Source organism: Mastomys coucha, unplaced genomic scaffold, assembly GCF_008632895.1.
Source record: "Mastomys coucha isolate ucsf_1 unplaced genomic scaffold, UCSF_Mcou_1 pScaffold22, whole genome shotgun sequence".
Lineage (NCBI taxonomy): Eukaryota > Metazoa > Chordata > Mammalia > Rodentia > Muridae > Mastomys > Mastomys coucha.
This window is the reverse complement of record NW_022196905.1, coordinates 142,321,640-142,333,304: the sequence shown is the minus strand read 5'-3', so window position 1 is coordinate 142,333,304 and position 11,665 is coordinate 142,321,640. Positions and strand designations below refer to the sequence as shown.

At 45.0% G+C, this 11,665-nt stretch overlaps 1 long non-coding RNA gene across 1 annotated transcript in view; it reads right to left on the bottom strand.

Annotated features, from left to right (window-relative positions):
- LOC116071029 overlaps window positions 1-8,935 on the bottom strand; it is an 11,964-nt gene extending 3,029 nt beyond the window's left edge. The window contains exon 1 of the long non-coding RNA XR_004110680.1: window positions 8,841-8,935. This is a non-coding gene — a long non-coding RNA (uncharacterized LOC116071029). The remainder of the gene's footprint in view (window positions 1-8,840) is intronic.
- Window positions 8,936-11,665: the final 2,730 nt, after the last annotated feature.

Genomic DNA, 11,665 nt, shown 5'->3' with positions numbered 1-11,665 from the left:
ATGCACACACATACACACATGCACACATACACACACACACACCACATACACTCACCTCACACACAAAAACACACACATACACACCACACACTCACCCCACACACAAAAGCACACACATACACACACACCATATACACTCACCCCATACACAAATGCACACACATATACACATGCATACATGCACACATGCACACATACACACCAATACACTCACCCACACACAAATGCACAAACATACATACACATACATGCACACACACACACACACACACAATGGGATAAGAGAGCAAAACTGTTAATTTCAATGGCATCTCTCCCACCCCAGATTTTAATACACCACTACCCCAAAATCAGGCTACTATAGAAGCAACAATGTAAAGAGTAAATCATAAGTTATTTATGACTTCTAATCATCATAGAAATATTTCCCAGGCTTCAGAAGCCCTGAAGAAGAAAATCTTTGCATAAATCTTATTCTCAAATGGGGCTCTGAAATTCGTTTTTGTTTTAGTTGTTTTGTTTTTCTTTCTCTCTCTTTTTTTTTTTTTAAACAAATTTCACTGTATAGTCCTGGCTCTCCTGGAACTTGCTATGTAGACTAGGCCGGTCTCAAACTCAGACATCTACCTGCCTGAGCCTCCCAAGTGCAGAGACTAAAGGAGTGCACCACCATGCCCCAATGGGCTTTTTTAACTCTTGGCACAGCTATTTTCTTCAGAGTTAATATCCAGTCTGCCCAGCAGAGGGCAACCGGCCCCCAAGGCAGTGCTGAATACCACAGAAAGCTGTGGTCACAAAGTGTGTATGTAGATCCCTTGTCCCCAGACAAACACAAACCACATATCGCTTTCTTGTGCAGCCTCTCTGCACTTGGTGCACTTTTACTGCTAGCTAATGTCACAGGTATTCTGGCACAGGGATACTAGAAGGCTGCCTGCACTTTAGACCCTCGATGTGTAGGATGAGGAGAAGAGGGTAGGGGTGGGGATAGAGGGTCTGGGGGGTCGGGGAGGTGATTCTGGACATGATCAGTAAACAGAATGCCAGGCCTGCCCTACTGGCCTTCCCATCACCCCAGCCACCCCTTAGATACAGAACAGCAGCAGGTAACCCAGACTCAACCCTGGGGGTGGCCTGGCAGTATGGGGCTCCAAGCCCTGTTCAGCCACCATCCTCCCATGGGACTTCACTCACAGGATGCGAATGCAGCCATCAAGGTATAAAGAGTTTCAAGATGCTGGCCTTCCAGCCCGGGGGGACCCAGTGAGAGAACCCACCCAGACATGTATGGCCCAGGAGCGCCTTGGACTCTGTAAGCCTACCCGGTGCCAGCCTCTCAGAGCTCCTAAATCTGTAGTGTGCTGATCTCTCCAAGGTTCCTAGATCCTGGGGTTGCCGGGATGCTGTGGTGCAACCCATAGACAAAGGCTGAGGCTATCTCAAACAGATCAGTTTGTCACCTCTGCAAGGTACCTCCGAGTTCTTATCTCCATCAAAAAAAGAATTCAGAGGAGATAGAGGAAGGACTATACCAAGGCAAAGGAGCAGGTCCTCTCAAGGGAGACTCACTCCATGGGATTTTTGCATAGCTGTGCTACAAGCAAACCTTACTGGGCGGTAGGATGGATTATTCATAATTGAAGAAGGGAGCAGGTCCTCACAGGACTAGCCTTGAGACCTTGTTGGGTGGAACAACAATCTAGTGAGTACTGCCTAATTAAGCATGCCCCTTACTCCTTGCCCCAATTTTTCCTCCATTTAAACCCAAAGACAGACTTGGTGGCAGGGTATCCACTGAGCTCTTTTGTGGATTACTTCCCCCATTGTGGTTGCACTGAATAAATACTCTTCTTTGCCTTTCCTCGTCCCTTTCATTGGTATGCTGAGATGCATGGCAGAGACTACCCTGTGGAGCTGGTGGAGCTGGTATGGAAAAGGTATTCTCTTTATTTAGATGCACATCTGCTCTAGAGAACAGCAACAGTCCATTCCCGTGGGTCTCTGCATCGCTGAGTTGTCATACCTCAGGACATCTTGAAGAAAACCATGCTTGGTTTTCTGCAGACCTTCAGTGAACGATCTTGAAAACACTCAATGGTGGTGCATATGGCTCTAGGAAGAGTCACAAGTGAGCTGGATTGACGGACGTCTGTCGACACAGTTCCAAAACACCAGCTGTTTAGTTAAGAGAAGTCATACAATGGAAACAGCAGTGCAATCTCACTGATTCTAGGCAGGGTAGGTAGCAAAAGGATGCTTCAGTTCTGGATGCTTGAAAACTGAGTAGTAGGTATAGCCTCAAATCTGGGAAAGTCCAAATCTTTCGTTGTTGTTTTTTCTTGGTTGTTGTTTGTTTGTTTTTTGTTTGTTCGGTTAGTTTGTGGTTTTTTGTTTGTTCATTTGCAGTCAAAACTAGTATCGAACCACAGATCTTCAGAGGATTTTTCAAAAAAATCATTTTTAAAAGAGCCAAGGGTGTGGGAGGCAGAGGCTGATAGACACCTATGAGTTCAAGACCACCTTGGTCTAGGTAACAAGCTCCAGACCAGTCAGAGCTATACAGTTAAGAGTCTATCTCAAAAACAAAAACAAGCGAGCAAAATGAGCCACTGCAACTTCACATACTATTTTCAAATTCCCCCAGCGCCTAATCTGTGATATTTTTGCGCCACCAGTAAAGAGTGAAGTGCTCTAGCAGCCCCAAGCATGGCATTCATGGCGCTGGCAGGCCTTAAGATTCCCTCTTCCCTCTCCCTTGTAAAGCACAGATCACGTTCCTAATGATAGCCACCAAGGTCTGTTCCCTTATTTGAACACTTTTTTACACCAGACCCATTCATTCCTAAGGCTGACTATTAAGGTCCAGCAATCAAAAGTCCCCATTAGCTACCCTAATTAACACTCCGCACATACCAGGACTCCTAGCCTAGCCCTCTCTAACTCTAACACAGACCTCCCCCTCTTCCCCTTTAAAAACCATTCAAGGTCATTTGTTGCTGTTTTCTGCCTAAGTCAAAAATTGGCCACTTTACTTTTCTTCCCACCTCCCCCGCTGTGAAAATAGGTATTTGGGTGTAGTTTGTGCTTAATCTGGGGTCATAAAGGAGCACTCCGCTGTGTGCGGGTTCCTTCAAAGAGTGACTGGGTCACACTTCTACTGGTGAAATAAAGCATCTTAAAGACACTCTGTTTGCGGTGGCAAAACAAACAAACAAAAATTCGCAGACTAGAACCCTGAGTCGTCTGCTCTCTCTGGGCTTTGTTGAGATCACTCCCTGCAGGAACCTGAGCAGCATCTTTATGCTAGGCCGGGAGTGGAGGGATAGAGGGGCGGGGAGAGGCCGGGACTTTCTACCCAGCACTTTATGACTGACTCAGTTTGCAGAGCTCAGTTGCCTTAGAGGGTCAGAATACCAGTGGTTAGTTAGTTGGTTGGTTGGTTGGTTGGTTGGTTGAGTTGGGTTGAGTTGGGTTGGGTTGGGTTGGGTTGCGTTGCGTTGCGTTGGTTTGGTTCGGTTCGGTTCAGTTATGTTCAATGGGAGACCACACTCTGTTTTACTTCAATTTGTGTCTTCCTAATTAAACTACAAATGGAGATTGCTTCTCTTCCTCTTTTGACAAGAAAAGCTTAGATTTTACCACTGAATCCCTCTGCTCCTGTTTCATCAGAGTAATTTTTCTTAAAACCCTGACCCTAAGTAGCTGGAAGTAGTAAACTAGACAACAAAGATAACTCTTAGATAATTATCACGTTTTGTAGTTAACAATAGCTGTCACAGTGCGATGATCTCCAGTATGTTATAAAAGCGACAAAGACTAGACATTATAGGGGGACTAGACAACATGTAACAGCTCCTTTCCTTGCATGGCTGCCACCAGTTTGTCATTTCTTTCTTTCTTTTTTTTTTTCAAGACAGGGTTTCTCTGTGTAGTCCTGGCTGTCCTGCAACTCACTCTGTAGACCAGGCTGGCCTCGAACTCAGAAATCTGCCTCCCAAGTGCTGGGATTAAAGGCATGTGCCACCACTGCCCCACGTTTGTCATTCTTAATCTTTAAAATGAAAAGATTCTGTCTGACCTGTATAAACTTAGAAATTACAGTAATTGGCTTAACACTTTGGGGCAAGGCATAAGAATTCTGAAATATGACTAGGCTAGCCGAGGTAGCATACTGATAATATCACTGTTTACAAAAAAATAAACCAATAATAATAACACTAACAATATCATCACTGTTTACTGCAGTACTGTCTCTAAACAAGTTGCTAAGAATGAGATTGGTAGAATATAAGATTTTAAAACTGGAATGTGGGGCTAGAGAAATGGCTCAGAGGTTAAGAGCACTAACTACTCTTCCAGAGGTCCTGAGTTTAATTCCCACATGGTGACTCAAAAAACCATCTGTAATGGGATCTGATGCCCTCTTCTGGTGTGTATGAAGAGAATGGTGTACTTACATAATAAATAAATAAATAAATCTTTTAAAACTGGAATGGATCCTAAGGATGCCCCAATTCTAACTTATTTTGTAGACAAGTAAATGAAATGTGCACAGCAGTCAAATTTCAGACCCCAATTTTAAAGATGTTTCCACTAAGCCAGGGGTGGTGGCACCATGCTGAAATCCCTGGGCTCTGAAGACTGAGGCAGAAGGATTTTGAGTTTGAAGCCAGCCTGGGCTACATAATGAAACCATGCTTAACCAAACAGGGCCATTTCTACAATGAACTCTTAGAAGGAATTAGATTCCATAATACATTCTATGTCTTACGAGGAAAATTCTTTGCTCTTTTTATAAAAATAATGTCAATGTTTGCAGCTATTTACCAAAATCTCTACCTGACATGTATGGAAGCTAAACTGTGATCTGCTGGGAGTTTCCAGGAAATGATTCGCTTTCCTGGTAAAAAGGGCACAACCTGTCCTCATTTGCTGAGCCTAAAACTCTAAAATGGAGCCAGATAGCAACAGATATGATGGGACAATTTTGTGAGTCGACTATGAAATTGTCCCCCAGAAGCTCATGTGTCGAAATGTGTGAACACCAATTATGTGCTGCTGTGTTTGGAGTTGTGAATTATTTTTAAGATATTTTTTTTAAGAATTTCATATATGAGTACTATACTTGCATCATTTGATCCTCCCTCTAACTTTTCTCAGGGCCCCTCTCCCTGACTGCCTATCTGTGGACTCCTTCCCCCAACCTTGTTGCTTGGGAGTGACTTGGTTCTGTAAGCAGCCCCAACAGGCTGCAAGCTGGAGTTGAGCACCTGCTGTGTGGAGGAGTCCTGACTGCTGCTCCTTAGATCATAGACTTAGCAAGTCTCATACTTATGTTAAAGGTTTACCGGATCTTCCTTTCAAGATCTCCTTCTGGTCTGGTGTTAATGGATTTTCTCCTGTTTATGTTATATGGGCAAGTGTCAATTCCTCTGGGTCTGATTTCCAAGCCTAACTATAAATACTGAGTGAATTACAGTAAAGCTCTCTCTTATCACTTCTACCTGGCATCTGTGTCTTTCCTTACTAACTGCTTGCTCCCACAGATAATTGTTCGTCTCAGTCCTAGAGCACCCACCGGGAGACAACACCTATCAAATTCAGGACCTCTTCTTTAATTATTACTGCCATACACACAAACACATATATCCATACAGACAAAAATACATATATATATATATATATATATATATGTGTGTGTGTGTATAAATATATATATATATATGTCCCTGCTGAGTTCATTTAGTGTTGTAACTTTAATTTTTTCAAAGGTCTATTTTTAATGATAGTTCTTAAATGCTTTAACTTCCCTTGTAGCCCATCACTCACCAGAGGTAGTGAGAAAGAAAGGATATAGGGGAAGTGGACCTGTTTAGAAAGGTTCTTTGGAGCAACTCCCGTCTGTGTTGTCTGGAAATTGGCAGTTCAGTTCACAGGTCAGGAGGCAGTGGCAGCTCCATCAACTCATAAACATTTCATGGATACAACAGCAGTCTATTTTGGTAGAGTCAGATTAGCAACAGTGGTGACACCCAGGCCTCAGCCTCAGCTCGAACCAGCAGGAAGGGCCAGGAGGAACACCAGGAGAAGTTCTCTGCTATGCCTCTCAGGGAAGCAAAGATCAGCAAAGATGCGAGACCCACAAGTATTGCACAGCAAGCTCTATAAGCAAGCCTAGCTCAGCCTCCGTCACTGTCCATCAGGTCCTATTTATACTCTCCAAACAGCACCTGTCTTCCACATGCCTTGCCTCAGCACATGCATCTAATGAGCCTGAATCCTCAGAATCCCAACAAATGGAGCTCAACTACACAATGTAAGGTGGACCAATACATGCATGTTGTTAGCAAAGAATCCATCATGTGTCCTTTCAGCTTCCTTTAGCCAAACATCCTCTCTCCTGTGTCTGTTTCAGCTAAAAGTTTGTTCAGGAGCCTGACTTAGGTTTTCACCAGTTTTCAGGAAAACACTCCTTCACGTGTTTGCCCTAGCAAAACACCATCCCACACAACTGACTCTCCAAAGAACTCTTTTGTTTGTTTGTTTGTTTGTTTTTCGAGACAGGGTTTCTCTGTATAGCCCTGACTGTCCTGGAACTCACTCTGTAGACTAGGCTGGCCTCAAACTCAGAAATCCACTTGCCTCTGCCTCCCAAGTGCTGGGATTAAAGGCATGTGCCACCACTGCCTGGTTCCAAAGAATTCTTAAGTTACCACTTCATAGTGTTGCTCATATGTACATGTGTTCCAGGCTGACCACGTGGGATTAGGTAACCTATCGGGGATTTCATTCCTAGAAAAAGACTGATTCTCCTCTCTCAGAAGCCATTGATTACCTGTAGCTCTTTGTCTAGGGGTGGGGCTTGTGAAATTTCCTCCATCCACTCTGGCACATTGACTAGTGTTGTATTATGCAGGTCTCCTTTAACTACCCATGTTTTTAACTGTGTATGTGTGTGTGTGTGTGTGTGTGTGTGTGTGTGTGGTGTGGTTTGAATATGCTTGACTTATATGGAACGGTACTGTTAGGAGGTGTGGCTTTGTTAGAGGAAGTATGTCACTGTGAGCTTTGCAGGTCTCCTTCTATGCTCAGGCTCCACCCACTGTGGAAGAGAGCTTCCTCCTAGCTGCCTAAGAATGCCAGTCTGATCAAGATGTAGAACTCTCAGCTCCTCCAGCACTATGCCTGTGTGGATGCTGCCTGCCATGACGATAATGGACTGAAACTCAGAACCTGTAAGCCAGCCCCAATTAAATGTTGTTCTTTATAAGAGTTGCCTGGTCATGGTGTCTCTTCACAAGCAATGAAACCCAAATTAAGACAGTGTGCATTTGTGGTTTGCTTGTACATATGTATGTGTACTACATCCACACGTGATCCCGAAGGAGGCCAGAAGAGGGCATTGAGTCCCCTGAGAGTTTATGAGCCACAGGGCGGGTGGTGGGAACCAAACCCAGGAGCAACAAGTGCTCTTAACCCCTGAGCTGTCAAACTCTAGCCCCTAGATGACCATCATGTTTAACAGGAAGGACTTGGCTAGAGGAGATAAGTAATATCTGGTAACGAGTCCTTTCCTGCCTGTACGTTCTACCTCACCATAGACCCGGAATCAGTGGGAACAAGAACTGTAAAGAGAAAACTCAGAGCCTGTGAACCGAACTAAACTCATCCTCTTTAAGTTATCATTGGTAACAGAGTCCGACAGACCCAGACTGTGAGGGAAGGACAGCAGGATCACAGACAATAGCCTGGCATCCCCTGTGTGGCTCCCTCCTCAGACTGGTGCCTTCTGTTTCACATCCCCCTAGTCAGTATACTGTGAGCGGAAGTCAAAGACACTGGAGCTTGATGGGCATTGCTCCTCCCACTTGGCCACTCTGCCCCGCCCCTCCCCTCCTCTGTGTACTCTGCCCCGCCCCTCCCCTTCCCTGGGTACTCTGCCCCGCCCCTCCCCTCCTCTGAGTACTCTGCCCCGCCCGTCCCCTCCCCTCTCCTCTGGATACCAGGTCAGTCCTTGGAGTATGGATCCCACCTCTTCTCAGGAATGCACTCCAGAAGCTTGACTTCCCCAACTATCCAGCCTACCGCCCTTGCTTCTTTCTCAATATATTCTCTCTGCATCACACTGTCCTTAGGCAGGATTATGTACCCTACGATCTGTATATTGAACTAACCACCTTTGGAGACAGGGCCTTGAAAGGATGATTAAGGTAAACGAGACCATGACAGTGGGCAAGCTCTAACCCATGGTGACCTTATAAAAAGAGGCAGTTGGGATACAGACACACACAAGAGAAGGCAGAACTGTACCAGCCAAGGAGAGAGGGCTGAAGGGAAACCCCTTCCTCACACCCTTAAAGTAAGAGGAGCCATGATGGAGCAAGCAGCCTGGTTTAAGGCTGGTTGTCATGGCAGCCTAAGCAGGTTCACATGCAGCTACTATGCAATAGGATGGGACAGTACTGTCTTCATTCGGCTACCTTTTATGAATGCAGTTGCTACCCAGGGGAGTTGGGGTGGGGAGAATATGTCTGTTGTATAGGTCTGAGACTCATCTACCATGTTACAGGCTGCCAATGTAAGACCTACAGCCCACTGCAGATAAGAGCCCTGAGCCCCTGGGTTCTGTAACCGCAAGGAAGTGGATTCTGCCAACAACCACAAACCCTGGAAGAGATCCAAGTTCTATCTGAGAACCAGCCTGGCTGATGGCCACTGTACAATCTATGGAACAGGTCCAGCTAAGCCATGCCTGGACTCCAGAGTTATGGGAACATAAGATAACACATGGTAGGTGTTTCATGCCACAAAGTGCTTGGCTACCGAGTAAGGAGGCATACCTGCTGATGGATTTTCTACACCCTACTGCCAGGGAAGGAAGGGAGGCAGGTGACATTCGTATGACTCCAAGCCAGGAATGCTCATTGAAATCCAGAAATCACACTGGACCAGGGAAAAGAAAGAGAAGTTAGATTATGTGGAACTCTCTGCCACCCTCAGACAATTCCTCTCTCAAGGTTTGAAGGAGAAAAACTGTAGTGTAACATGAGAAACACTAGCAAGCTGATCAGAAACTGGTCTCACGCTCTGTCCTAGCTAGCTAGTTTTCAGCTGTCAATTTGACACAACCTACAGTCAACAGGAAAGAGGGAATCTCAGTGGAGGAATTGCCTAAATCAGACTGGTCTATGCTATGTCTATAAAGAGGCTGATTGATGTAAGAGAGCCCAATCCACTGTGGGTGGAACCATCCCTAGGCAGGTGAACTGCTGAGCCTGAGCCTGAGCCTGAGCCTGAGCCTGAGCCTGAACCTGAACCTGAGCCTGAGCCTGAGCCTGAGACCTGGTCAGAGAGTGAGCTAGCAAGCAACATTCCTCCATAGTTTATTTGAGCTCCTGTCAGGAGTTCCTGCCTTGACTTCACTTACTGATGAACTGTGACCTGGAAGTGTAAGCCAAATAAACCCTTTCCTCCCCAATTGGCTGTTGGTCTGTGTTTTATCACAGTCACAGAAAGGCAAACCAGCATACCTTGCTATTTTGAGATCTCAGACATCCATATGCAGGGGGTATAATGTATCTCTATGCAATCCAGAGTCATTCTTTTTAAATGTGCATGTCTGAGTCCCACCCATGACTCTGCAGTCAAGTCTACATTCCTGTCAAGGACGACCAAGTGCCTCTGACACTCATACCTAGGAACTCGCCATAGAAAAACATCATCTTCAATTGCCTTCCATGAAGTGAGATGGACAAACACTGCATGTTCTCACATACATGTGGGAAGCTTAAAAACTCCAGCTCACCACAACAGAGAGCTGAATGCTGATTACCAAAGGAGAGGAATGGGCATCAGGGAAGGGCTGGGCTGGAGGGAGGGTGGTTAGTGGGCATGGGGTACAGTTGAATAGAAAGAGCAACTTTAAACATTTAGTGGCACAGCAGATACTACAGTTGATAACAGTAACTGAATATTTCAAAATAGAAGACAATGTTTTTTTTTCATGTTTCCACGCTGTGTGACCTCTCCTGGGGAGATGACTGTCCTAAATAGGACCAGAGAAACAATCTTCACTTTCTAAAACTGTGAGTTCACTGGGGGGTTACTTAAAAGATTCTAAGTAAGGGGTTCCTTATGTAAGTATCAAAGGTACCTCTATTCCCAGAAATCCCATCCCAAAAGAACTCCAAGAATGATTTGCAAGCTTGGAGTCTCCTTTAGCCAGCTTTTGCTACTATTTACATAACCTTGGGAATCTTGTAAGTTTCAGGAACTTCCCAAGCCTTGTAAGTTTTGTTTACTTCCTGAGTTTTGAGTTGCCTTCCTCCAGGACAGAATGTTTGAATTAGCAGGCTTTACGTATACAACATCCTAATATAGCCGGCAGTGGTGGTTCATGCCTTTAATCCCAGCACTTGGGAGGCAGAGGCAGGCAGATTTCTGAGTTCGAGGCAAGCCTGGTCTACAGAGTGAGTTCCAGGACAGCCAAGGCTACACAGAGAAACTCTGTCTCAGAAAAAAACAAAAAACAAAAAAAGAAAAGAACAAAAACAAAAAAAAAAACAAAACAACGTCCTAATATAAAGTTGTGACAAATGTCAAAGGTTACCATTTTTGCCATTACTTTGAATATGATCATTGTGTATGTATATGTGAATGTGTGTGTATATATAGACATATTGTACCTTATGAATATGTACAATTATGTACCAATTATGTTTGTTTGGTTGGTTGGTGGGTTGGTTTTTTGAGACGGGGTTTCTCTGTATAGCCCTGGCTATCCTGGAACTCACTCTGTAGACCAGGCTGGCCTCAGACTCAGAAATCTGCCTGCCTCTGCCTCCCAAGTGCTGGGATTGAAGGCGTGCGCCACCAGTGCCCGACTGTACCAATTATTTTTAAACATCACTTTAAACCCATTCTAGATATAACTGAAATTATCCCATCAAGCACTCAATTTTATTTATTTTAATCTCTGCAGTTGAAAGAGGACTTCTCTCCTCTGTGGCCAGCTCAGGTCCCCTGTCCTACCCTGCAGTCTTCTCTGACTCCATGCTCTCTCTGGGAACTTGTTGCCAGATCTCAGGGTGATGTGCAATCTGTTACACTGTCCTAGTGCAGGCAGCATGACACTGGAGCTGCTCCCAGCTAATACCCCTTGAGACCAGGCTCCAGGCACACCCAATCCCTTCAGCTCTTAATTAGGGTTTCTATCATTGTGATAAAACACCATGACCAAAAATAGCCACAGAAGAATGCTGCTTGCTGGCCTGCTCTCCATGGCTTGTTTTTTAATATAATCCTGGACCACCTGCCTAGGGGGTGACATCACCCACAGTGGACTTGGCTCTCTCATATCAATCACTAATCAAGGAAATGTAGGGGGCTGGAGAGATGGCTCAGCAGTTAAGAGCACTGACTGCTCTTCCAAAGGTCCTGAGTTCAATTCCCAGCAACCACATGGAGGCTCACAGCCATCTGTAATGGGATATGATGCCCTCTTCTGGTGTGTCTGAAGACAGCTGCAGTGTACTCATACACATTAAATAAATAAATAAATAAATAAATCTTTTTTAAAAAATAAATAAAAGAAAATGTAGCCGGGCTGGAGAGATGGCTCAGTGGTTAAGAGCACTGACTGCTCTTCTGAAGGTCCTGAGTTCAA